Raw genomic sequence first — 26,237 nt, forward strand, 5'->3', positions numbered from 1 at the left:
ATACACCCCATTCTCTTCAAATCACATGGTTTATTTGACATCTATGAGCTCAGTCTTTGATTCCCACTGTTAGCCAGAGAGTGGGGACGCCCTAGAAATAGAGAGGAGGGGACGCCCTAGAAAGAGAGAGGAGGGGACGCCCTAGAAAGAGAGAGGAGGGGAAGCCCTAGAAAGAGAGAGGAGGGGACGCCCTAGAAAGAGAGAGAAGGGGAAGAGATGAGTAGCCAGACAACCACACAGAGATCCCGTGGAGACAAGGAGTAGCCAGACAACCACACAGAGATCCCGTGGAGACAAGGAGTAGCCAGACTACCACACAGAGGATCACGTGGAGACAAGGAGTAGCCAGACAACCACACAGAGATCACATGTAGACAACAAGTAGCCAGACAACCACACAGAGATCACATGGAGACAACAAGTAGCCAGACAACCACACAGAGATCACATGGAGACAATGAGTGGCCAGACAACCACACAGAGAATCACGTGTAGACAACGAGTAGCCAGACAACCACACAGAGAATCACGTGTAGACAATATGTAGCCAGAGAACGTACAATACAAGAAGTTGACACCAATGTATCTAGAAATGCAGACTTATGTAAAAAAAACTCACTGAATGTGAATTAGCACTACTAACGCAGCGTAATGGTTTTCTGTTTGTTCAAATACGTGGTCTGAATATATGTGGGAATAAGTATTAGATGTTGGCTCCGGTGCATGTCAAGATAGGAGAGACTCTGGGCGTCTGTGAGCTCATGAGTTATTTATATGCCACTTCATATCCCATCTTGCTGGGAGCTCACCTATCACACTGCATTAGTGTGTTTGGATGTCTCTGCCCATCAAATTGCCCCTGGCTTGGGTTCAAATTCAAATGAGCTCCCTTCACCTCGCAGCCTACATGTGCTGCGAATAAAAAATAAAAAAACAAGGCAAAATACTTGTAGTAGTAGCATAGCTACAACCATGAAGGTTTACACAGAGTGCTGTTGCACTGCATTGACTTGGGGGAGTGATTCTCCTGTCTTATCCGTTGTCCTGTGTGAATTTATGTATGCTCCCTCTAATTCTCCCTCTCTCTCTTTACCTTTCTCTTCTCTCGGAGGACCTGAGCCCTAGGACAATGCCTCTGGACTACCTGGCCTGATGACTCCTTGCTGTCCCCAGTCCACCTGGTCGTGCTGCTGCTCTAGTTTCAACTGTTCTGCCTGCGGCTATGGATCCCTGACCTGTTCACCGGACGTGCTACCTTGTCTCTGACCTGCTGTTTTCGAATCTCTCTCTCTACTGCACCTGCTGTCTCTAACTCTGAATGATCGGTTATGAAAAGCCAACTGACATTTACTCCTGAGGTGCTGACCTGTTGCACCCTCGACAACCACTGTGATTATTATCATTTGACCCTGCTGGTCATCTGTGAACATTTGAACATCTTGGCCATGTACTGTTCTAATCTCCACTCGTCACAGCCAGAAGAGGACTCAGAGCCTGGTTCCTCTCTACGTTTCTTCCTAGGTTCCTGACTTTGTATGGAGTTTTTCCTAGCCACCGTGCTTCTACATCTGCATTGCTTGCTGTTTTTAGGCTGGGTTTCTGTATTGTACTTTGTGACATCGGCTGATGTAAAAAGGGCTTTATAAATACATTTGATTGGTTGTGTAGTGACAGACGTTGGCAGGATAGCAAAGCATCATGTGTTCGGAGAGGAAGCGAGGCCTCCATCCAGCAGGTGTTTTTTGTTGTTGTTGTTTCTTCCACCAAGGAAGGAGTTTTTGTACAGAGGTCAGTCAATAAGAGAGTGTCGAATTTGGTCAACTACAAAACAAATGTATGTTTCATTTGCTACGTGAGGTTTATTTGATCTAACAGAAGTTTCGTAATGCTTAAATTGTTGCGAGTGTACTGCTATACTGGCTCCTAAGGCACTGCATCTCAGTGGTTTGATTCCAGGCTGTATCACATCCGGCTGTGATTGGGAGTCCCATAGGGTGGTGCACAATTGGACCAGCGTTGTCCGGGTTAGTGTTTGGCCTGGGTAGGCCGTCATTGCAAATACAAATTTGTTCTTAACTAACTTCACAAGTTAAATAAATGAATATCAAAAATAAGTAGGACATGTGACATCCCGGCAACTTTGAGAAATAACACTTCATATGGGCGTTGTCTCGAGACGGCTATGCATATTCATGAAATGAGGCTAGTAGCATAGCATCTCTCTCCATTTAATACAGGCGGTTGATGTCAACAACCCTCATAGAATATTCTGAAAAAATGATTACAATAATGATATGTATCCACTAATCCAAAGAAAGGATAGGCGGGAGATAGACAGCCTCGCCGTGCCGCTTTGTGGACGAACAACTTCTATTGTTAGGGCGGAGAGACATCTTGTCAGTGCATCCATAATCTTTGATGTAGTGACGTCACCTTTCTGGAGATCTGAATCTAACTACCACCTTCAGAGCATTAAGCTATTTTAGCTGTAGCTGTGTATGCAGTTGAAAAATGTTGACGTCGTACTGACACTGATACATCAATATAAACATCGTCCACAAGAACAGGTAATTTAATGGTACTTTATAGTCTTTTAATTCAAATGATTTGCTCACATGGTAAATTGTGTGTTATTATGTGTTATTGAAACCAGTTACTAACCGGTCTCCCCATGAATTTGTTAACCTTTTAATAAAGAATTCCTGTTGTGTAACTGAACTTATCACAAATTATAGCTCTTCTGACAAGCCTCTCAGAATGACTTCACAATGGGAGTAAAAGCGCTATTCCTGGCTGTCCCAAATAGCACCTTATTCCCTATGTAGTGCACTATTTTTGACCAGAGCTCATAAGGCACTGGTCAAAAGTAGTGCAATAGGGTGCTATTTGGGAATAGGGTGCTAGGGAATAGGGTGCTATTTGGTATGCACCCAACATATTGATGAAGAGAGAGCCTGAGCAACGGTCACTTTAAGGTGACAGCCGGTTGATAAAATATATGCTGGTCCAAAGATGGATGTGACGCGTTGCTATTTGCCTTGGCACAAATGGGTCATGCAGCTACTGTAGGTCACTCGCACACAGCCAAGAAGGGACCACCATTCTACTCACTGTTAGACCACAAGGCCTTTAATATCACCTTTAATATCACCACGGTGTTACAGATTAGATCGCCAGATGCCGTGACAGTCTTAGTATTCAGGGTGTTTTATGAAATGTAATTGTATTACTTGGGTCCGGTCTCTTCAAAAAGTAATTAAATTAGCTATGCGTTCCTCAGAGAGAAAGACAAATAGAACATGGTACATTATCCATTATTCATAATACGTCCTAGAAGCTCATTAGGTAAAAAGGACCCGAAAACAATGGCTGTCGGTAGAAAACCTTGGCTGCGTCCCCGACGGCATCCTATTCACAATATATTACACTATTTTTAAACTGAGCCATATGGGTTTCGTACAGGAGGGACCTGTACAGAAAACCCCCCCCAAAAAAGTACGAAAATGTATGAACTCTACCGTTAGTCGCTCTGGATAAAAGCGTCTGCCAAATTACTAAAATGCAAATGTTAAAATGTAAACTCTGGTCAAAAGTAGTGCACTTTGTAGGAAATAGGGAGTGACAGACATTGTTAGCCACATTTGCGTCGTACCATTTTTTTTGTGTTGGAAGTTGCCAGGCTTGGTATGGTTACGTCATATTGCTGAGTGTACCTTTAATTAACAAAGCAATTATGACATTAGAAGCACTACTCTTACTATAAATGTGGTATTGGTTTTGAGAATATATAACTATAATAGGCACAATGCAATTCTACTAACTTTAAACTGATACCGACAGTAGAATACATTTACTGCATACAGTGTGTACAGAGACATACCATGATGTCACAACGCCCACAGAAGGTGGCGCCTCTCCCCGTTCGGGCGGCGCTCGGCGGTCGTCGTCGCCGGCCTACTAGCTGCCACCGATCTCCTTTTCATTTTCATTTGGTGATGTCTGTTTTATGTTAGCACCTGTTTTGAGTTAGTTCGTTAGTGGGGGTATTTAGTCTGTCTGTTTTGGTTTGGGATTGTGTGGGATTATTTGTGTCATTGTATTGTAGGTTGGGGATTTGAGTTTTTACTCTGCCGTTCGGTTTGAGGCACACGGGTTTGCTGGGCTGCGTCCCGACTCCGTTTAGGGTTCTTGCCTGTTGCTTGATTTTTACCCTGCCTTGTATTTACGGCACTCTTGGACTGTGTTTATTAAAACGTGTTTTTCCCCACGTACCTTAGTCTCCTGCGCCTGACTTCACCCCTCCTGCATGTTAGAGTCGCATGACAGTACCCTGCAAATCACACAGGCACATTTACTGGCTGTACCCTGCAAATCACACAGGCACCTTTGCCATCAATATCAGTTTGACAACATTTTGGCAAAGCAACACTGTGAAGTCAAAACTGGTCCATTTATCAATTCTGCTTTCCTATCATTATGAATCACTTGTGAGGGTAGATTACAAGTTGAACATATATAGTATAATTTCAGAATGGGATATTCGTTTTTAGCCATAATTAAGAAGTATATTTGTTATCTTGTAACTTTTTGTGATGGTTCATTGTTTAATGCTTTCCATCTGACGTATAGTATACAAATGTGTCGTATAATAATAATAATACTAATAATATACTTATGGTAGAAAAAAATCGAAATGTTAAATAAAAATGCTAATAAAATAGCGATTGGGAACTACATACAGAGAAGGACTAACTTTCAGAAATACTTTAGGGCATTGTGTTCAGTATTTTAAGGGATTGGATTCAGTATTTTAGGGGATTGGGTTCAGTATTTTAGGGGATTGGGTTCAGTATTTTAGGGGATTGGGTTTAGTATCTTAGGGCATTGTGTTCAGTATTTGTAACGGCCGTCGTTGAAGAGTAGACCAAGGCGCAGCGTGGTTAGTGCTCATCATGAATTTGTTAAAGATAGAACACTAAACAAAAAAAACAAGAAACCGACAGCCAAACAGTTCTGTCAGGTGCAAAACACTAAACCGAAATTAACTACCCACAAACCCCAAAGGAAAACAGGCTGCCTAAGTATGACTCCCAATCAGCGACAACGATGTACAGCTGTCCCTGATTGAGAGCCATACCAGGCCAAAACAAAGAAATACAAAGCATAGAAAAACAGACATAGAATGCCCACCCAAATCACACCCTGACCAAACCTAAATAGAGTCAACCTACACTACAACAAAATAAATAAATAACAAATATGCAAATGTTTTATGCTTTGTATCTGGTATAGTATTAAATCCCACTGCCAGGAAGTGAGAACTCCTCTACTGGAATGTGTTATGTTGTGTATCTGACATAGTATTAAATCCCACTTCCAGGAAGTGAGAACTCCTCTACTGGAAATGTGAGAGATATATCATTGAATGTGCAACCTCTGATCAATGAAACTAACCTAAGATTATCCAGTATCTTACAAATCGTCTGTAAGAAAAAATTTGCTCTGTATTGTTGCTATTTGTTTACCGAGTCAGAGGAGAGTGTCACGGGCGTCGTATGAATTGGACCAACATGCAGCGGGTACGTGAATGCTCATTTTCTCTTTATTAAATAAAAATGAACACTGAACAAAAAGAACGACGAAAACAGTCGTCAGGTCCAACAAACACTAAACAGGAAACAACTACCCACAAAACCCATAGAAAAACACCCCTACTAAATAGGACCTTCAATTAGAGGCAACAAGGAATAGCTGCCTCCAATTGAAGGTCAAAACAATAAACTAGACATAGAAATAGAAAAAATAGAAAATAGAACATAAAAATACAAAACATCGAACCCATCCCAAAAACCCCGACAACACAAAACAAACACACCCCTGCCACGTCCTGATCAAACTACAATAACAAATAACCCCTTATACTGGTCAGGACGTGACAGTACCCCCCCCCCCCCCAAAGGTGCAGACCCCGGATACACCTTAAACAAAAACACAAAAATAAACCCAAAACAAAAATAATCCCAAACTAAAGGGAGGGAAAGGGATGTCCGTCACCGACGGTTCTTGTGCAACACCCCCCCCCTCCCCAACCTATCTACTACGGAGGTGGCTCAGGCTCCGGCCTTACTCCCCAACCTAACATGTCCACTCCCGCTAACTGCTTATTATATTTTACCCATCCCGAAGTCTCTGGCTGAAGACCTCGGGCTGATGTGCGTCGCTGGAGACCTCGGGCTGATGCGCGTCGCTGGGGGGCGCCGGACTGGGGGGCCGACTCTGGGAGCGCCGGACTGGGGGGCCGACTCTGGGAGCGCCGGACTGGGGGGCCGACTCTGGGAGCGCCGGACTGGGGGGCCGACTCTGGGAGCGCCGGACTGGGGGGCCGACTCTGGGAGCGCCGGACTGGGGGCCGACTCTGCAGGCTCCGGACTGTGGGCCGTCTCTAGACGGGGCACTGTCGCCGGAAGCTCTGGACGGCGCACTGTTGCCGGACACTCTGGACGGGGCACTGTTGCCGGACACTCTGGACGGGGCACTGTCGTCGGAAGCTCTGGACGGGGACTGTGCACTGAAGGCCTGATGAGTGGGGCTGGCTTAGGAGGCGCCAGACTAGGGACACGCATTACAGGGCTAGTGCGAGGAGCAGGAGCAGGACGAGCTGGACTGGGCTGACGCACTGGAGGCCTGGTGCATGGGGCTGGAGGTACCAGATTGGAGACACGCAACCCCAAGGCTAGTGCGAGGAGCGGGAACAGGACGTACTAGACTGGGCTGATGCACTGGAGGCCTGGTGCGTGGTTCTGGCTTTGGAGGCGCCAGACTAGAGACACGCACCTCAGGGCTAGTGCGAGGAGCAGGAACTGGATACACCGGGCCATGAGTAGGCACTGGAGGTCTGGAGCACACCTCCTGCACAACCCGTCCTGGCTGGATGGTAATAGCAGCCCTGCACGACCGAAGTGCTGGCACAGGGCGAACTGGGCTGTGCAAAGGCCTGATGGCTGCCGTGCGTAGAGCAGGCGTAGGGTAGCCTGGGCCTAGGAGGCGCACTGGTGGCCAGATGTGCTGCGCAGGCATCCTCCTTCCAGGCTGGATGCCCACTCTAGCACGGCACTTGCGAGGGGCTGGGATCGCTCGCACTGGACAGTGTGTGCGCATGGGCGAGATCGTGCGCACTTCCGCATACACCGGCGCTCTCCACTCCACACACTCCCCATAATAAGCACGGGGAGTTGGCTTAGGGCTCACCCTTGGCCCAGCCAAACTAACCGTGTGCCCCCCCCCAAAAAAATTATTGGGGGTGCCTCTCAGGCTTCCTTGCTAGCCGTGTCCCAGCATAGCGTTCTCTGTCCTCTCCAGCCTTCCTCCATGGTCCTTCTCCCGCTAGTATCTGCTCCCAAGTCCAAAACTCCTTAAAGTTCTGCTGCTGCTGCTTCCTCCGCTGCTTGGTCCGTTGGTGGTGGGTAGTTCTGTCACGGGCGTCGTATGAATTGGACCAACATGCAGCGGGTACGTGAATGCTCATTTTCTCTTTATTAAATAAAAATGAACATTGAACAAAAAGAACGACGAAAACAGTCTTGTCAGGTGCAACAAACACTAAACAGGAAACAACTACCCACAAAACCCATAGAAAAACACCCCTACTAAATAGGACCTTCAATTAGAGGCAACGAGGAACAGCTGCCTCCAATTGAAGGTCAAAACAATAAACTAGACATAGAAATAGAAAAAAATGAAAATAGAACATAGAAATACAAAACATAGAACCCAACCCAAAAACCCCGACAACACAAAACAAACACACCCCTGCCACGTCCTGACCAAACTACAATAACAAATAACCCCTTATACTGGTCAGGACGTGACAGAGAGGTTATGAGAACATGTTAACCCATAAGAGTCTAAGCCCTGTCTAAGCCGTGGTTGGGGGTTCTACTAAACTATATGGAATTGTTTTAAGAAGGTCTTACCAAGGATCATTTTGCTATTTGATTTTGAATTTGAAAAACACTTGAAGTATAAAAACTATATATAACAAAATGATTTGATTAACATTTTGCCTACCCCATACAAACGCATTGAATAACAGATTCACTACATGGAACAACAGATCATTCTTACTGCTATTAGCCAATACAAACACATTGAAGAAACAGATTCACTACATAGAACAACAAATAATCCCCTGAAAATATCAAAAGGAAGTTTGTTCTGAAGCGTCTCTCCTATATCTGAGAAAAATCAGAAAATAATTTTTATTTTGTTTACATGTAAACTCATGCACTCCACCAATCAGGCCTTTATGGTAAAGTGGCCAGATGGAAGCCACTCCTCAGTAAAAGGCACATGACAGCCCACTTCACCTAAAGACTCTCAGACCAAGAGAAACAAGATTCTCTGGCCTGAATGCCAAGCGTCACATCTGGAAGAAACCTGCCACCATCCCTATTGTGAAGCATGGTGGTGGCAGCATCATGCTGTGGGGATGTTTTTCAGTGGCAGGGACTGCGAGACTAGTCAGGATCGAGGGAAAGAAGAACAGAGCAAAGTACAGAGAGATCCTTGATGAAAACCTGCTCCAAAGCGCTCAGGACCTCAGACTGGGGTGAAGGTTCACCTTCCAACAGGACAATGACCCTAAGCACACAGCCAAGACAACGCAGGAATGGCTTCGGGAACAGTCTCTGAATTTCCTTGTGTGGCCCAGCCAGAGCCCAGACTTGAATCTGATCGAGCATCTCTGGAGAGACCTGAAAATAGCTGTGCAGCGACGCTCCCCATCCAACCTGACAGAGCTTGAGAGGATCTGCAGAGAAGAATGGGAGAAACTCCCCAAATACACGTGTGGCAAGCTTGTAGCGTTATACTGTACCCAAGAAGATTTGAGGCTGTAATTGCTGCCAAAGGTGCTTCAACAAAGTACTGAGAAAAGAGTTTGAATACTTATGTAAATTTAATATTAAAGTTTTTTTGGGGTTTATAAATTTGCAAAAATTCAAAAAAAACTTTTTTTGCTCCATCATTATGGGGTATTGTGTGTAGATTTATCAGGGGAAACAACTATTTAATACATTTTAGAATAAGGCTGTAACGTAACAAAATGTGGAAAAAGTCAAGGGGTCTGAATACTTTCCAAATGCACTATATGTGTCGGTGAGAGTCTTTCAACAGAGGGGTCATATTAGTGTGTAGCCCAAACTGTTCGGACGCTACAGACAGAAGTTGGCAGATGGGCTGTACCGACTTCAGACGAGTCCAAGACGCTTGTGGGGGGGTTGTAGAGTAAAATGGAGAACACCATCACATCATGTTCGTAAGAGTCTCATCTATTTCAGCCAAACCCGTTTGGATGCTACAGACGTTTTCGTGAGAAGACCAATTTTCAAGATGTCTGACAAACACCGCTCTAGCTCTGACCTTTCACCACAGGTGTCTCATGGTCTGACAAACACCTATCTAGCTCTGACCTTTCACCACAGATGTCTCATGGTCTGACAAACACCTCTCTAGCTCTGACCTTTCACCACAGGTGTCTCATGGCCTGACAAACACCACTCTAGCTCTGACCTTTCACCACAGATGTCTCATGGTCTGACAAACACCTCTCTAGCTCTGACCTTTCACCACAGGTGTCTCATGGCCTGACAAACACCACTCTAGCTCTGACCTTTCACCACAGATGTCTCATGGTCTGACAAACACCTCTCTAGCTCTGACCTTTCACCACAGGTGTGGAAGTACGACATAGACGGATGTGTTGGATTGAGATTTATCTAGTGCAGAAAAACAGATATCTCTAACTTAAACTGACAGATGTTTATGGGGATTTTTAAAATTATGCTAATAAGATTTTCCCCGGGGGCGCAGACATCAACCTTATTAACTCAGGACTGCCCCAAATAGATCTTTTCAAAAGTAGAGACCTAATTTAGTCCATAAAAAACACATTTCCAGATTGATAACTCCAGCAGAAGGTGTTCGATTTTGACCACAACATGCTTTCGAATTTGCCAAGTATTAGGTGATGGGAATTCTTTTTTTGTTGGGGGGGAGAAGATTTCGAATGCAAAATGTCAGCTTATTTTTAGTAGGTTATACAGGACTGCCGAAGGTCACTTTCAGTGCTGTCTCTTATCATTGAAACCAAGCATTCATTCACACTCTCACATATCAACCCAATTCATATTTCCCCTCCTCTGTCTTTGGAAATGTTAAGTCTCATTTGTGTGTTGTTATTAAGCAATAAGGCCCGAGGGGGTGTGGTATATGGCCAATATACCATGGCTAAGGGCTGTTCTTAGGCACGACGCAAAACCCTTAGCCGTGGTATATTGGCCATATACTCCAAACCCCCGAGGTGCCTTATTGCTATTATAAACTGGTTACCAACGTAATTAGAGCAATACAAATGTATATGTCAGTCAATCAGAATTCAGGCCTCGAAACACCCAGTTTATAATGGCAGCTAGAAAAACTTTCTAATTCTCTCTGACATTCCTTTGCTGACATTTAAAACTTTTTTTATTTAACAACGGAAGTAAGTTAAGAAAGAACTCTTATTTACAATGACAGCCTACACCAGCCAAACCTGGTTGACGGTGGGCCAATTAAGCAGCACCCTATGAGACTCCCCAAACACAACCGGCTGTGATAGAGCCCAGATTTGAACCAGTGTGTCTGTCGCCTCTAGCGCCCTAGATCGCTGCGCCACTCAGGAGCACAAAAACAACCTCCAGCTACAGCTTATTTTACTAAAGCATCTGATAGAAATGTGGCATAGCCCTTTACTTGAAATATTTACCTTTTCTACTAAAAAGTAATATAGGAAGAATGTACTTCCTATAGACACTGTAGGATAGCCCTAATAAAGAACAGGCAGTGTCAACAAAGGCATTTGATAAGCAGATCTTAGTAGAAATCCACTCCAAGAAAAATTATCTGCAGTCTGCTACAATTCCCATTACACAATAGATATTGTCTTGATAAAATGATTTTTTGTTCTGATAGTGTTCACTCAGACACCAAGGGATATTCAGTGGAAAGCAGCACTGTATTGTTATGGTACAATGCCAACGAGCAGAAGCTAAAAGGCTCTTTGGGTTTATCGGGCTGGCTTCGGGCCTGGGACACGCTACTATTTCATTTAGAGCTAATGGCTTAGCCAAAGTTAGCCCGTTCTGAATGGGAAGTAAGGAATGCCAGTCCAAAAGAAGGCAGGAGGGAGGGCTACAGTATCTGTTCAATCTTTCCTTTCATCAGGAATCGATTACCCGCTCCAATAAAATTAATTACCTCCAGACTTGAGTGTAATAACTGACATGATGGCTGTCGCCTGAAATCGGGATTATATTTCGCTGCAGGACAAAGAGACATCAATGTTGGAGAAAGTACTGCAATGGAATGAAATGGAAAGAAAAATGAACTTCTAAGAAAGGTGACAAATTCCGCCCAACACTTCAATATGAACTCGGGCCTTCAAGTGACTGCCACTCATCTTGATTAAGTCCCATATAGAGTAATGTAAATGAAACAATGCCCTCATAATAAAGATTCCATTGCTAAATGTTTTTCCCTGCCCTGTCTTTATTTCCAACTAGTTTTAATAATACATCATTAAAACTCCAGGTTACCCTGCACACAGATTAAGCCTAGAGCTTTGGGCCAGTAACTAACAAGTCACTGGATTGAATCCTGGAGCTGAACAGTTGAAAAATCTGTTGCTGTGCCCTTGAGCAAGGTGCTCCAGGGGCGCTGGACATTGGTGATCTCACTCCCTGTGGGTGTCTCAGGCGGAGTTGGGTTGTGCAAGAAACACATTTCCATTACACTCTTGTACAAGTTTGTAACAGGATCAATATAAGCACCCCCTAAATTATTAGTATTGAACTAAACAGCTATTTCAGTTGAGATTCACCAATGAAATAACATTTTAGTACAGGACTAGGCTTTATCTGTGTCTCTGAAACAGGCCCTAATAGATTTAACAGACTTATTTGATACAGCTGCATTATGTCTACCATAGCTACCTGGTCCTATGTATTTGACTACTTAGATTTTGGTTCCATAAAGAGAGCTGTCCCCTGCCTGTTTCTCGCCCATGCATCACTCATACACAATGCCCCGAGTTACTGCCCATAACGGTGAGTGAATTATACATATAATCACATCACCCATTCCACCTCCTTAGCTTTCTCACCTAACCCCCTGATTCACTGGCTAATTCAAAACCACGAGTCGCCGTGTTCAGGCGGATGTCCCTGTCAGGGTGCAAGTTTAACCGCGGGAAAAATGGTTGCGGACATCGGCTCCGAGACCTGTTAATTAGATTTATCACTGCAGAAGCCTAGGAGCCTTGCCACAAAATGAAATTAATGTGTTGTGGGGGACTCAGGGGTGGAAATAGAATATGTCTCCTTCGATTTGCGAAACAATTCTTGCTGAACCTGAAATATGTAGGCTGCCCCATGGTATGAATAAATAATTGACGGTGTGGAAAGTGCGTCGGCTGAGTAGCAAGGGTTTCCAATTGTTTCTCAGTGGATATTTGTAATACTGACAAGTATTCCTAAGAGCATGCTCCTTCGTTTCTGTCACTGTAGGCCTATACAATGTATGTACAATGCCAAGTTATACAGTATCTTTGCTTACCTTCCAAACAACCTACAGAATGCCAGCCTAAACCAGCGGTTCCCAAACAAGGGGAAGTGGCCCCATGTGGGGTCGCCTGATATGAAAATGGGAGAATTTCCAAAATCCTGAAAAAAATAAAATATATATATAGAAATATTACAATATCATCTTTGCATCTCAAAACCATTGTAATGTGGTTAACCTTAAAAATCTAAATGAAAATGATTCAAACATAAAAAGATGAAACCACACACTATTGCAGAGACTTTGGCACCCAAATGGCATTCTATTCCTTATATAGTGCACAATTTATGACCAGAGCTTTATGGTTCCTGGTCAAAAGTAGTGCACTACATAACTAGTACAAGGGACTCTCGAGATTTAGTTATTCTCAACCACACCTCTGAAGAGGTCTCTCTCACATAAGTTGTCGTTTTGATGTTGAGGACCCTCTCTAGCATTCCAACAGTGAGGGGGCACATCACACAACAATCTCATGCATTGTAATTTAGGGTTATCATTGTGTTGTTATGTCTGAACAATTCTACTTTCTGTCTTGGGCTGGCACACTCTGCCTTTAAGGCAGATAAGAAAGTCATTGAAAACTAGGGAAGTACATTTCCTGAAGAAAATATGGTGTGCTTGCTAGCTTGTTTTAAAGTATTTATGGTTTGCAAAATAAATTATTGTTGTGGTAGTGATTGCAGTAGTAATGGTACTGGTTATAGTTTAAATAGTATGTAGATGTAAAGATTGATTGATAGGTTGATTGATTGGATATGATAAGATAGGATAGGATAGCCTGAACATGTGAAAGTTGGTTTGGTATCTCAAGCTTGAACGGTTCAAGAGTTACTGTTGGTGGGTTATTTTATGCTAATTTATGCAATACATAGTTATAGTTGATACAAGTGCTGTTATTGTGAAGTGGAAATGTCTAGGAGCATCAACGGCTCAGCCGCGAAGTGGTAGGCCAGACAAGCTTCCAGAATGGGACTGCCGAGTGCTGAAGTGCGTAGCCCGTAAAAAGTCCTCAGTTGTAACACTCACTACCGAGTTCCAAACTGCCTCTGGAAGCAACGTCAGCACAAGAACTGTTTGTCCAGATCTTCATGAAATGGGTTTCCATGGCTGAGCACAAGCCTAAGAAATATTCCTGTTTTAAGGTCCCCATATGATTTCTGTTTGTTGGCCAACTAGCCACCTTGCCATTGGCATAAAGAGTGAATAGATTAATCAGATGTGTGTGGGAATAGCTAACTACCTATCACATTATATTGCCACTAGATAGGCTGGCTAAGCTATCTAAGTAGCTGCAGTGTCAACTATATAGCTAGCTAACGTTAGCTAAATCAACCGGTCAGTCCAGTGCACCATCCTCCCATTCCATTGCTCTCTCTCATTCTGGATGTGTGTGTCTAAATGTCATTCTGTTTTTATGACAAGGCCTATAAGTACATCTGTCATACAGTTACTGTATAATTTCAGTAAGCTTTTTGTGCCATATACTAAAAATCAACAAAGAAAATGTGTGTGTCTCTTTTTATTTACAGCTTGTAGCCACACAACTGAAGGGGAGGAGAATGGGCAGCCAAGAAAAGAAAACACCCTTCAAAGTGGAAAGGAGAGGTTCAGAAGAGAAGGAGGATGGAATGTAAATCTGGTTGTCTAGAAGGGATACAGCTTTTGTCAAAAAATTGCTTTTCGTAGCAGGTTAGGAGAATTAAGTTAGGAGGAGTAGGTTTATGTTAGGAAAATGGTTAAAATTCAACAACAAAAAATGTACTTTTGACAATTTCATTCTATGGTGAAATGTGTCGGATTTGCATACTAGTACCATGATTGATAGTGAAATGTTGGTTTTTATTGTTTGACTGTTGGAACACTTACCTGTTCATTCTGAAAAATTTGAGTCAATTGGAGGTGTACCTGAGGATGTATTTCAAGGCCTACCTTCAAACTCAGTGCCTCTTTGCTTGACATGGGAAAATCAAAAGAAATCAGCCAAGACCTCAGAAAAAAATTGTAGACCTCCACAAGTCTGGTTCATCCTTGGGAGCAATTTCCAAACGCCTGAAAGTACCACGTTCATCTGTACAAACAATAGTACGCAAGTATAAACACCATGGGACCACGCAGCCGTCATACCGCTCAGGAAAGAGACGCGTTCTGTCTCCTAGAGATGAACGTACTTTGGTGCAAAAAGTGCAAATCAATCCCAGAAACAACAGCAAAGGATCTTGTGAAGATGCTGGAGGAAACAGGTACAAAGGTATCTATATCCACAGTAAAAACGAGTCCTATATCGACATGAACCTGAATGGCCACTCAACAAGAAAGAAGCCACTGCTCCAAAACCGCCATAAAAAGACAGACTACGGTTTGCAACTGCACATGGGGACAAAGATTGTACTTTTTGGAGAAATGTCCTCTGGTCTGATGAAACAAAAATAGAACTGTTTGGCTATAATGACCATTGTTATGTTTGGAGGAAAAAGGGGGAGGCTTGCAAGCCAAAGAACACCATCCCAACCGTGAAGCACAGGGGAGGCAGCATCATGTTGTGTGGGTGCTTTGCTGCAGAAGGGACTGGTGCACTTCACAAAATAGATGGCATCATGAGGAGGAAAATGATGTGGATATATTGAAGCAACATCTCAAGACATCAGTCAGGAAGTTAAAGCTTGGTCGCAAATGGGTCTTCCAAATGGACAATGACCCCAAGCATATTTCCAAATGGCTTAAGGACAACAAAGTCAAGGTATTGGAGTGGCCATCACAAAGCTCTGACCTCAATCCCATAGAAAATTTATGGGCAGAACTGAAAAAGCGTGTTCGAGCAAGGAGGCCTACAAACCTGACTCAGTTACACCAGCTCTGTCAGGAGGAATGTGCCAAAACTCACCCAACTTATTGTGGGAAGCTTGTGGAAGGCAACCCGAAATGTTTGACCCAAGTTAAACAATTTAAAGGCAATGCCACCAAATACTAATTGAGTGTATGTAAACTTCTGACCCACTGGGAATGTGATGAAAGAAATAAAAGCTGAAATAAATCATTCTCTCTACTATTATTCTGACATTTCACCTTTTTAAAATAAAGTGATGATCCTAACTGACCTAAGACAGGGAATTTTTTACTAGGATTAAATGTCAGGAATTGTGAAAAAAAGTAGTTTAAATGTAGTTTAAAAACGAGTATAAATGTATTTGGCTAAACTTCCGACTTCAACTTTATAATACAACGATGGTTGTTGATGTGTATGGATGAATTTCAGATACATTTTTGTGTATTTGAATGTTGCAGTAATAGGACCTTGGTCTATAGCGTTTGAGTGAGCGAGAGAGAACATTATTTTAAGATAGCGAGCCCTGATCCCAATGACTCGATTGCCCCCGAATGGAGAGAAAGAAAACTGGCATTTTTGGCATCAGGAAAATTCTACGCAACAAAAGAGTGGTCAAGTTAAGATCCGACATCTGCACCTTCAAACTCACAGTGAAAAGTTGAATTGGATTAAAATGCATTCATGCCAAGTCAATAGCCATTTCCGCACCAAAATTATATCTCCACAGCGGAAGACAGCGGCTCAACTTCAGGGTGAATGGGTTTGATGGATGAGTGTGTTTGTTTGTGCTCTCCGAAGGCCCCCCTTTGTCTGACACGGAATAACTCTGTTCAGGTTGACCTACTTATATGTCCAATAAAACGGTATTATTAGTATTATCACATGCACCGCTATCATCCTTGTAAATCATGTGACGCAGGCCCTATGGTCATCATTGACACGTTCCCCACAGAGTGATGAAGTGCCCACCAAACAAAAACTCACAATGACCCAGTTACGAATTCAAGACTGTTGCTCCGACTGATTTTAAAAGTGAAGCTACTTTGGGGATTGCTGCACTTTGAGTTGAACATGTGCATAGGAAGAGTTTATTATCTCTGTCTTTACTTCACAGATTTTCTCCTGTGGATGAGGTAAATTTACTACACAGATACTCTTCCAATATTTTTCATCATTACTACCACGCTATGTAGTTTTACCTACTACTACTACTACTATCACTAGTATTATCACACAACTAGCACAGCAACACTGCCCTACCAAGCAAAAAGGCAGTAACTCCTCATTTGGTATAAAATGAGTTAATGACATTTTTGCTACATTAAATACATACTTAATCATGTGGACAAGTATCCTGCCTCTATTGTATTGTGTTTTGGAGAAAATGTGGGTCATGTTAGCAGTAACTGCATAAAGTTACTGCGAAACCAAGGTAAATAAAAGCAATTTTTCTCAGTTCCATGCTACGAGCAGTTACTGTCTTTTTGCTTGGTAGAGCAGAATAGTAATCCCACAATACCAGTTCAACCACTACTTAAGTATTTTATTTAATGAATACAAGTATTAACATGTTTCGACAAGAGGTGCGACAGGGGTTGGAGTGGAATAATTGTGAATTGTCTTTTCTCCAGCAAGTCTCTGAGTGCACAGTGGGGACTATGGCTTCTAATGGTTTCATTTCACACCCTGCCCATCATACAGGCTATCATCATATTGCAGAAATAATTGCTTGGGTTTCTGTAAAGACTAAGACATGATTTCCCTTTGCCTCTTATCATCAGTGAAACATTAAAAACATCCATCATAAAACTGTGCAAAACTGTATCCCTAGCACTTTGAAATTATATATTTTAAAAGCTGCTTACCTTGTACTTTGCACATCCATAGTGTGAGTTCAGTACATTCTCCGGTTAGGGGAGGCTGAGCTTAAGTAAAGAAATACTGTACATCTGATATGTTAAGTCATAATTATTTAATTAAAGTTAGGATTATGGCATTCAATACAACAGGAACTGGGGATATGTTGGTGTGTTATGACAATTACAATGACAAAAACCATAAACCATTAAACTGATTATTCATAACACATAAAAAGGTCAACAAAATAATAAATCGCACAGAACAAAATGTATTTAGTCTTGTAATAGTGTTATTATAATATAACTGTAATAGTATTTACTACTCAAACTGAACATAATACCATTCTGTTTTTGACTGTATGACTGGCATTGCTATTTAGGAGGTGGGATTGAGTGGGAGACGAATGGTTGCTGACAGGCCTAACCTCCATCCTTGGCCGGACATGCTGACATTTGAGTTGTCTAGTTTGCGGGGTTTGATGAGTTAAGCCAAGGTGCAGTGCTTGTGTCCAGGTGCAGCCACTTTGTCTCCGCAGGAGTTCAGGAAGCGTGAGGCGAGACTCCCCTCGGTGGTGGAAGATTGTAATTCTGGAGGAGCAGTTGGTTTTCATTTCAGTAGCAATGTTTTTTAGTCTCCAAGGTACAGATCTACCTGCCAAAGGGTAAGAAGCATAGGATGCGGGAAGACACTGGGTGTGTTCCAGGGGGTCTGAGATTGTGATAAGGTCACATTGAGTTCACACAGAGTTCAAACCCGAAAAAGTGTCCCATTGTGATCCAAAGAATTGTGGATATGAAGTCACTGTCTGAAAAAATGCAGGCATTCTGTGCAGTAGTGCATTAGTTTTGAGCACTTCTCCACACCTTGTTTTTTGACTGGAAGTTTAAACTGGCCAACCTTCACAGCTTTGGATAGAATTTAGAGGTTTTGGAATAATAGGCTCAACATGTGATGCCGTCAAGTTTCCAATTGTTGTAGTGATTCAAGTCCAACACATTAACCATTCAGCCAACACAGCCGTGTGAAATATTTATAAAAAAAGCTACAATCACTGAATGTCTAGAATGTCATTTTATGCTGTAGTGTTAAGGACATTATCCATATCAAGTCACCAAGTATATGTTAAAAAGAAAATTCAGGTCCAACGTCTAAAGAACTCGGCCATTGCAGCTGTTGGAATGCAAGTAAAAGGATTGGGATTTGGAAACAGACAGCATTGGTGCAAAATGGTAAACTTGATGGCACGACATATTGATCTTATTGTGCCAAATAACCTCTGTCCTTTCCAAAGCCTTCAAAGGTTAAAAGTTTAATGTGCAAGTTAAAAAACTATGTGCAGAGAAAGTACAAGTGGACTATTCACTGAGAGTAAGATTTAAATAAGAGCAGGGAGACCCAATTGTGTTTCAAATCCGAGGACTTAACCACCTGGCTCTCTCAGATTTTCCATCGTAAATCTAACACAAACAACAGTATCTGTACTGCGGAGCCTATTTGAACTGTTTGTCAAGGTAGATATACTCTGAGCTCCTGAATCACTGGACAATTCCATGCATTAAGGACATTATCCATATCAAGTCACAAAGTATATGTTAAAAATAAAGAATGGTTTGCCATAGAGCTGCGCCAGCAGGGTTCTAACCTGCGCCAGCAGGGTTCGAACCTGCGCAGGGAGACCCCATTGGATTTCAAGTCCAACGCCTTAACCACTCGGCCATCGCAGCTCTCTACATTAAGTACCAGGCCTTAACCAGTCGGCTATCTCATTCTGTCCATTTTACTTCTGTAAAGACTAGACTATCTACTGAAGAGCCTATTTGAACTGTTTGTCAAGGAATATATACTGCTCAAAAAAATAAAGGGAACACTTAAACAACACATCCTAAATCTGAATGAAAGAAATAATCTTGTTAAATACTTTTTTCTTTACAAAGTTGAATGTGCTGACAACAAAATCACACAAAAATAATCAATGGAAATCCAATTTATCAACCCATGGAGGTCTGGATTTGGAGTCACACTCAAAATTAAAGTGTAAAACCACACTACAGGCTGATCCAACTTTGATGTAATGTCCTTAAAACAAGTCAAAATGAGGCTCAGTAGTGTGGGTGTGGCCTCCACGTGCCTGTATGACCTCCCTACAACGCCTGGGCATGCTCCTGATGAGGTGGCAGATGGTCTCCTGAGGGATCTCCTCCGAGACCTGGATTAAAGCATCCGCCAACTCCTGGACAGTCTGTGGTGCAAAGTGGCGTTGGTGGATGGAGCGAGACATGATGTCCCAGATGTGCTCAATTGGATTCAGGTCTGGGGAACGGGCGGGCCAGTCCATAGCATCAATGCCTTCCTCTTGCAGGAACTGCTGACACACTCCAGACACATGAGGTCTAGCATTGTCTTGCATTAGGAGGAACCCAGGGCCAACCGCACCAGCATATGGTCTCACAAGGGGTCTGAGGATCTCATCTCGGTACCTAATGGCAGTCAGGCTACCTCTGGCGAGCACATGGAGGGCTGTGCGGCCCCCCAAAGAAATGCCACCTCACACCATGACTGACCCACTGCCAAACTGGTCATGCTGGAGGATGTTGCAGGCAGCAGAACGTTCTCCACGGCGTCTTCAGACTCTGTCATGTCTGTCACGTGTTCAGTGTGAACCTGCTTTCATCTGTGAAGAGCACAGGGCGCCAGTGGCGAATTTGCCAATCTTGGTGTTCTCTGGCAAATGCCAAACGTCCTGCACGGTGTTGGGCTGTAAGCACAACCCCCACCTGTGGACGTCGGGCCCTCATACCACCCTCATGGAGTTTGTTTCTGACCGTTTAAGCAGACACATGCACATTTGTGGCCTGCTGGAGGTCATTTTGCAGTGCTCTGGCAGTGCTTCTCCTGCTCCTCCTTGCACAAAGGCGGAGGTAGCGGTCCTGCTGCTGGGTTGTTGCCCTCCTACGGCCTCCTCCATGTCTCCTGATGTGCTGGCCTGTCTCCTGGTAGCGCCTCCATGCTCTGGACACTACGCTGACAGACACAGCAAACCTTCTTGCCACAGCTCGCATTGATGTGCCATCCTGGATGAGCTGCACTACCTGAGCCACTTGTGTGGGTTGTAGACTCCGTCTCATATTACCACTAGAGTGAAATCACCGCCAGCATTCAAAAGTCACCAAAACATCAGCCAGGAAGCTTAGGAACTGAGAAGTGGTCTGTGGTCCCCACCTGCAGAACCACTCCTTTATTGGGGGTGTCTTGCTAATTGCCTATAATTTCCACCTGTTGTCTATTCCATTTGCACAACAGCATGTGACATTTATTGTCAATCAGTGTTGCTTCCTAAGTGGACAGTTTGATTTCACAGAAGTGTGATTGACTTGGAGTTACATTGTGTTGTTTAAGTGTTCCCTTTATTTTTTTGAGCAGTGTATATTCTGAGCACTTGAATCAAAGGACAAGTCCATGCATTCAGCACATTATCCATATCAAGTCACATGTTACAAATATAGACTGGTTTGTCAATGCGCTGCGAGCAGCTTTAAAAACTGTACGGGGAGAAAACAATGGATTTCATTTCCAACGCTTAAAACACTTGGCCATTGCGGCTGTGGGAATCAAAGGAAAGTGATGAGGAGAAAGCACAAGTGGGCTATATACGCTTCGAGCAAGGTTAAAACACGTGTGGGGAGACCCCATTGAAATTCAGGTCCAACGTCTGAAAAACTCGGCCATTGCAGCTGTTGGAATTCAAGTAAAGTAATTGGGATTTGGAAACAGACATCATTGGTGCAAAATGGTAAACTTGATTGCACGACATATTGATCTTATTGTGCCAAATCACGCCTTAACCACTCGGCCATCACAGCTTTCTGAATAAGCTCGCACAAAAGAATTCTGAGCACTTGAATCACTGGACAAGTCCATGCATTAAAGAGACTATCCATATCAAGTCACCAAGGATATGTTCAGAATGAGGACTGGTTTGTCATAATGATGCGAGCAGGGTTCGAACCTGCGCGGGGAGACCCCATTGGATTTCAAGTGCAACGCCTTAACCTCTCGGCCATCACAGCTTGCTCTGTTACCTAGCACGCCCTAACCAGTCCGCTATCTCGTTCTGTCCATTTTAACTCTAAAACGTCTAGATCATCGCTGCTGAAGTACCGACTTGAAAAGTTTGTCATGGAAGATACATTCTGAGCACTTGAATCAAAGGACAAGTCCACACATTACCCATATCAAGGCCCAATTATATGTTAAAAATAAAAACTGGTTTGTCAAAGCACTGCGAGCAAGGTTCGAACCTGCAGAAGAAGAGCACATTGGATTTCAAGTCCAACACCTTAACCACTCGGCCATCGCAGCTCGCTATATTAACTACCAGTCCTTAACCAGTCGGCTATCTCATTCTGTCCATTTTACTTCTGTAAAGACTAGACTATCTACTGAAGAGCCTATTTGAACTGTTTGTCAAGGAATATATATTCTGAGCACTTGAATCAAAGGACAAGTCCATGCATTCAGCACATTATCCATATCAAGTCACATGTTACAAATATAGACCGGTTTGTCAATGCGCTGCGAGCAGCTTTAAAAACTGTATGGGGAGAAAACAATGGATTTCACTTCCAACGCTTAAAACACTTGGCCATTGCGGCTGTGGGAATCAAAGGAAAGTGATGAGGAGAAAGCACAAGTGGGCTATATACGCTTCGAGCAAGGTTAAAACGTGTGGGGAGACCCCATTGAAATTCAGGTCCAACGTCTGAAAAACTCGGCCGTTGCAGCTGTTGGAATTCAAGTAAAGTAATTGGGATTTGGAAACAGACATCATTGGTGCAAAATGGTAAACTTGATTGATCTTATTGTGCCAAATTACGCCTTAACCATTCGGCCATCACAGCTTTCTGAATAAGCTCACACAAAGACAAAAGTATTCTGAGCACTTGAATCACTGGACAAGTCCATGCATTAAAGAGACTATCCTTATCAAGTCACCAAGGATATGTTCAGAATGAGGACTGATTTGTCATAACGCTGCGAGCAGGGTTCGAACCTGCGCGGGGAGACTCCATTGGATTTCGAGTGCAACGCCTTAACCTCTCAGCCATCACAACTTGCTCTGTTACCTAGCACGCCCTAACCAGTCCGCTATCTCGTTCTGTCCATTTGACTTCTGTAAAGACTAGACTATCTACTGAAGAGCCTATTTGAACTGTTTGTCAAGGAATATATATTCTGAGCACTTAAATCAAAGGACAAGTCCATGCATTCAGCACATTATCCATATCAAGTCACATGTTACAAATATAGACCGGTTTGTCAATGCGCTGCGAGCAGCTTTAAAAACTGTTCGGGGAGAAAACAATGGATTTCATTTCCAACGCTTAAAACACTTGGCCATTGCGGCTGTGGGATTCAAAGGAAAGTGATGAGGAGAAAGCACAAGTGGGCTATATACGCTTCGAGCAAGGTTAAAACATGTGTGGGGAGACCCCATTGAAATTCAGGTCCAACGTCTGAAAAACTCGGCCGTTGCAGCTGTTGGAATTCAAGTAAAGTAATTGGGATTTGGAAAAGACATCATTGGTGCAAAATGGTAAACTTGATTGCATGACATATTGATCTTATTGTGCCAAATCACGGCTTAACCACTCGGCCATCACAGCTTTCTGAATAAGCTCACACAAAAGTATTCTGAGCCCTTGAATCACTTGACAAGTCCATGCATTAAAGAGACTATCCATATCAAGTCACCAAGGATATGTTCAGAATGAGGACTGGTTTGTCGTAACGCTGCGAGCAGGGTTCGAACCTGCGCGGGGAGACCCCATTGGATTTCGAGTCCAACGCCTTAACCTCTCGGCCATCACAGCTTGCTCTGTTACCTACCACTCCCTAACCAGTCCGCTATCTCGTTCTGTCCATTTTAACTCTAAAACGTCCAGATCATCGCTGCTGAAGTACCGACTTGAAATGTTTGTCATGGAAGATACATTCTGAGCACTTGAATCAAAGGACAAGTCCACACATTATCCATATCAAGGCCCAATTATATGTTAAAAATAAAAACTGGTTTGTCAAAGCACTGCGAGCAAGGTTAGAACCTGCACAGGGAGAGCCCATTGGATTTCAAGTCCAACACCTTAACCACTCGGCCATCGCAGCTCGCTATATTAACTACCAGTCCTTAACCAGTCGGCTATCTCATTCTGTCCATTTTACTTCTGTAAAGACTAGACTATCTACTGAAGAGCCTATTTGAACTGTTTGTCAAGGAATATATATTCTGAGCACTTGAATCAAAGGACAAGTCCATGCATTCAGCACATTATCCATATCAAGTCACATGTTACAAATATAGACCGGTTTGTCAATGCGCTGCGAGCAGCTTTAAAAACTGTATGGGGAGAAAACAATGGATTTCACTTCCAACGCTTAAAACACTTGGCCATTGCGGCTGTGGGAATCAAAGGAAAGTGATGAGGAGAAAGCACAAGTGGGCTATATACGCTTCGAGCAAGGTTAAAACGTGTGGGGAGACCCCATTGAAATTCAGGTCCAACGTCTGAAAAACTCGGCCGTTGCAGCTGTTGGAATTCAAGTAAAGTAATTGGGATTTGGAAACAGACATCATTGGTGCAAAATGGTAAACTTGATTGATCTTATTGTGCCTTAACCATTCGGCCATCACAGCTTTCTGAATAAGCTCACACAAAGACAAAAGTATTCTGAGCACTTGAATCACTGGACAAGTCCATGTATTAAAGTGACTATCCATATCAAGTCACCAAGGATATGTTCAGAATGAGGACTGATTTGTCATAACGCTGCGTGCAGGGTTCGAACCTGCGCGGGGAGACCCCGTTGGATTTCGAGTGCAACGCCTTAACCTCTCGGCCATCACAGCTTACTCTGTTACCTAGCACGCCCTAACCAGTCCGCTATCTCGTTCTGTCCATTTTACTTCTGTAAAGACTAGACTATCTACTGAAGAGCCTATTTGAACTGTTTGTCAAGGAATATATATTCTGAGCACTTGAATCAAAGGACAAGTCCATGCATTCAGCACATTATCCATATCAAGTCACATGTTACAAATATAGACAGGTTTGTCAATGCGCTGCGAGCAGCTTTAAAAACTGTACGGGGAGAAAACAATGGATTTCATTTGCAACGCTTAAAACACTTGGCCATTGCGGCTGTGGGATTCAAAGGAAAGTGATGAGGAGAAAGCACAAGTGGGCTATATACGCTTCGAGCAAGGTTAAAACATGTGTGGGGAGACCCCATTGAAATTCAGGTCCAACGTCTGAAAAACTCGGCCGTTGCAGCTGTTGGAATTCAAGTAAAGTAATTGGGATTTGGAAAAGACATCATTGGTGCAAAATGGTAAACTTGATTGCATGACATATTGATCTTATTGTGCCAAATGACGGTTTAACCACTCGGCCATCACAGCTTTCTGAATAAGCTCACACAAAAGTATTCTGAGCCCTTGAATCACTTGACAAGTCCATGCATTAAAGAGACTATCCATATCAAGTCACCAAGGATATGTTCAGAATGAGGACTGGTTTGTCGTAACGCTGCGAGCAGGGTTCGAACCTGCGCAGGGAGACCCCATTGGATTTCGAGTCCAACGCCTTAACCTCTCGGCCATCATAGCTTGCTCTGTTACCTACCACGCCCTAACCAGTCCGCTATCTCGTTCTGTCCATTATAACTCTAAAACGTCCAGATCATCGCTGCTGAAGTACCGACTTGAAATGTTTGTCATGGAAGATACATTCTGAGCACTTGAATCAAAGGACAAGTCCACACATTACCCATATCAAGGCCCAATTATATGTTAAAAATAAAAACTGGTTTGTCAAAGCACTGCGAGCAGGGTTCGAACCTGCGCAGGGAGACCCCATTGGATTTCAAGTCCAACGCCTTAACCACTCGGCCATCTCAGCTCGCTATATTAAATAACAGGCCTTAACCAGTCGGCTATCTCATTCTGTCCATTTTACTTCTGTAAAGACTAGACTATCTACTGAAGAGCCTATTTGAACTGTTTGTCAAGGAATATATATTCTGAGCACTTGAATCAAAGGAAAGTGATGAGGAGAAAGCACAAGTGGGCTATATACGCTTCGAGCAAGGTTAAAACATGTGTGGGGAGACCCCATTGAAATTCAGGTCCAACGTCTGAAAAACTAGGCCGTTGCAGCTGTTGGAATTCAAGTAAAGTAATTGGGATTTGGAAACAGACATCATTGGTGCAAAATGGTAAACTTGATTGCACGACATATTGATCTTATTGTGCCAAATTACGCCTAAACCACCGCTTTCTGAATAAGCTCACAGAAAAGTATTCTGAGCACTTGAATCACTGGACAAGTCCATGCATTAAAGAGACTATCCATATCAAGCCACCAAGGATATGTTCAGAATGAGGACTGGTTTGTCATAACGCTGTGAGCAGGGTTCGAACCTGCGCGGGGAGACCCCATTGGATTTCAAGTCCAACGCCTTAACCTCTCGGCCATCACAGCTTGCTCTGTCACCTACCACGCCCTAACCAGTCCGCTATCTCGTTCTGTCCATTTTAACTCTAAAACGTCCAGATCATCGCTGCTGAAGTACCGACTTGAAATGTTTGTCATGGAAGATACATTCTGAGCACTTGAATCAAAAGACTAGTCCACACATTATGCATATAAAGGCCCAAAAATATATGTTAAAAATAAAAACTGGTTTGTCAAAGCACTGCCAGCAAGGTTAGAACCTGCGCAGGGAGAGACCATTGTATTTCAAGTCCAACACCTTAACCACTCGGCCATCGCAGCTCGCTATATTAACTACCAGTCCTTAACCAGTCGGCTATCTCATTCTGTCCATTTTACTTCTGTAA

General features: G+C 43.3%; 10 non-coding genes across 10 annotated transcripts; all 10 read right to left on the reverse strand.

The window, feature by feature from the left end:
* Positions 1 to 18,984: 18,984 nt before the first annotated feature.
* Positions 18,985 to 19,065, reverse strand: trnas-uga (transfer RNA serine (anticodon UGA)). Its single transcript has one exon. It is a non-coding gene; the product is annotated as a tRNA-Ser (tRNA).
* Positions 19,066 to 21,326: 2,261 nt separating this feature from the next.
* Positions 21,327 to 21,408, reverse strand: trnas-uga (transfer RNA serine (anticodon UGA)). The gene has a single exon. It is a non-coding gene; the product is annotated as a tRNA-Ser (tRNA).
* A 210-nt stretch (positions 21,409 to 21,618) lies between these two features.
* trnas-uga (transfer RNA serine (anticodon UGA)) lies at positions 21,619 to 21,700 on the reverse strand. The gene has a single exon. It is a non-coding gene; the product is annotated as a tRNA-Ser (tRNA).
* Positions 21,701 to 22,370: 670 nt separating this feature from the next.
* trnas-cga (transfer RNA serine (anticodon CGA)) lies at positions 22,371 to 22,452 on the reverse strand. Its single transcript has one exon. It is a non-coding gene; the product is annotated as a tRNA-Ser (tRNA).
* A 677-nt stretch (positions 22,453 to 23,129) lies between these two features.
* On the reverse strand, positions 23,130 to 23,211 carry trnas-cga (transfer RNA serine (anticodon CGA)). Its single transcript has one exon. It is a non-coding gene; the product is annotated as a tRNA-Ser (tRNA).
* Positions 23,212 to 23,421: 210 nt separating this feature from the next.
* trnas-uga (transfer RNA serine (anticodon UGA)) lies at positions 23,422 to 23,503 on the reverse strand. Its single transcript has one exon. It is a non-coding gene; the product is annotated as a tRNA-Ser (tRNA).
* A 660-nt stretch (positions 23,504 to 24,163) lies between these two features.
* trnas-cga (transfer RNA serine (anticodon CGA)) lies at positions 24,164 to 24,245 on the reverse strand. The gene has a single exon. It is a non-coding gene; the product is annotated as a tRNA-Ser (tRNA).
* A 677-nt stretch (positions 24,246 to 24,922) lies between these two features.
* trnas-cga (transfer RNA serine (anticodon CGA)) lies at positions 24,923 to 25,004 on the reverse strand. The gene has a single exon. It is a non-coding gene; the product is annotated as a tRNA-Ser (tRNA).
* Positions 25,005 to 25,214: 210 nt separating this feature from the next.
* On the reverse strand, positions 25,215 to 25,296 carry trnas-uga (transfer RNA serine (anticodon UGA)). The gene has a single exon. It is a non-coding gene; the product is annotated as a tRNA-Ser (tRNA).
* A 500-nt stretch (positions 25,297 to 25,796) lies between these two features.
* On the reverse strand, positions 25,797 to 25,878 carry trnas-uga (transfer RNA serine (anticodon UGA)). The gene has a single exon. It is a non-coding gene; the product is annotated as a tRNA-Ser (tRNA).
* Positions 25,879 to 26,237: the final 359 nt, after the last annotated feature.

Source organism: Salmo trutta, chromosome 31, assembly GCF_901001165.1.
Source record: "Salmo trutta chromosome 31, fSalTru1.1, whole genome shotgun sequence".
Classification (NCBI taxonomy): Eukaryota; Metazoa; Chordata; class Actinopteri; order Salmoniformes; family Salmonidae; genus Salmo; species Salmo trutta.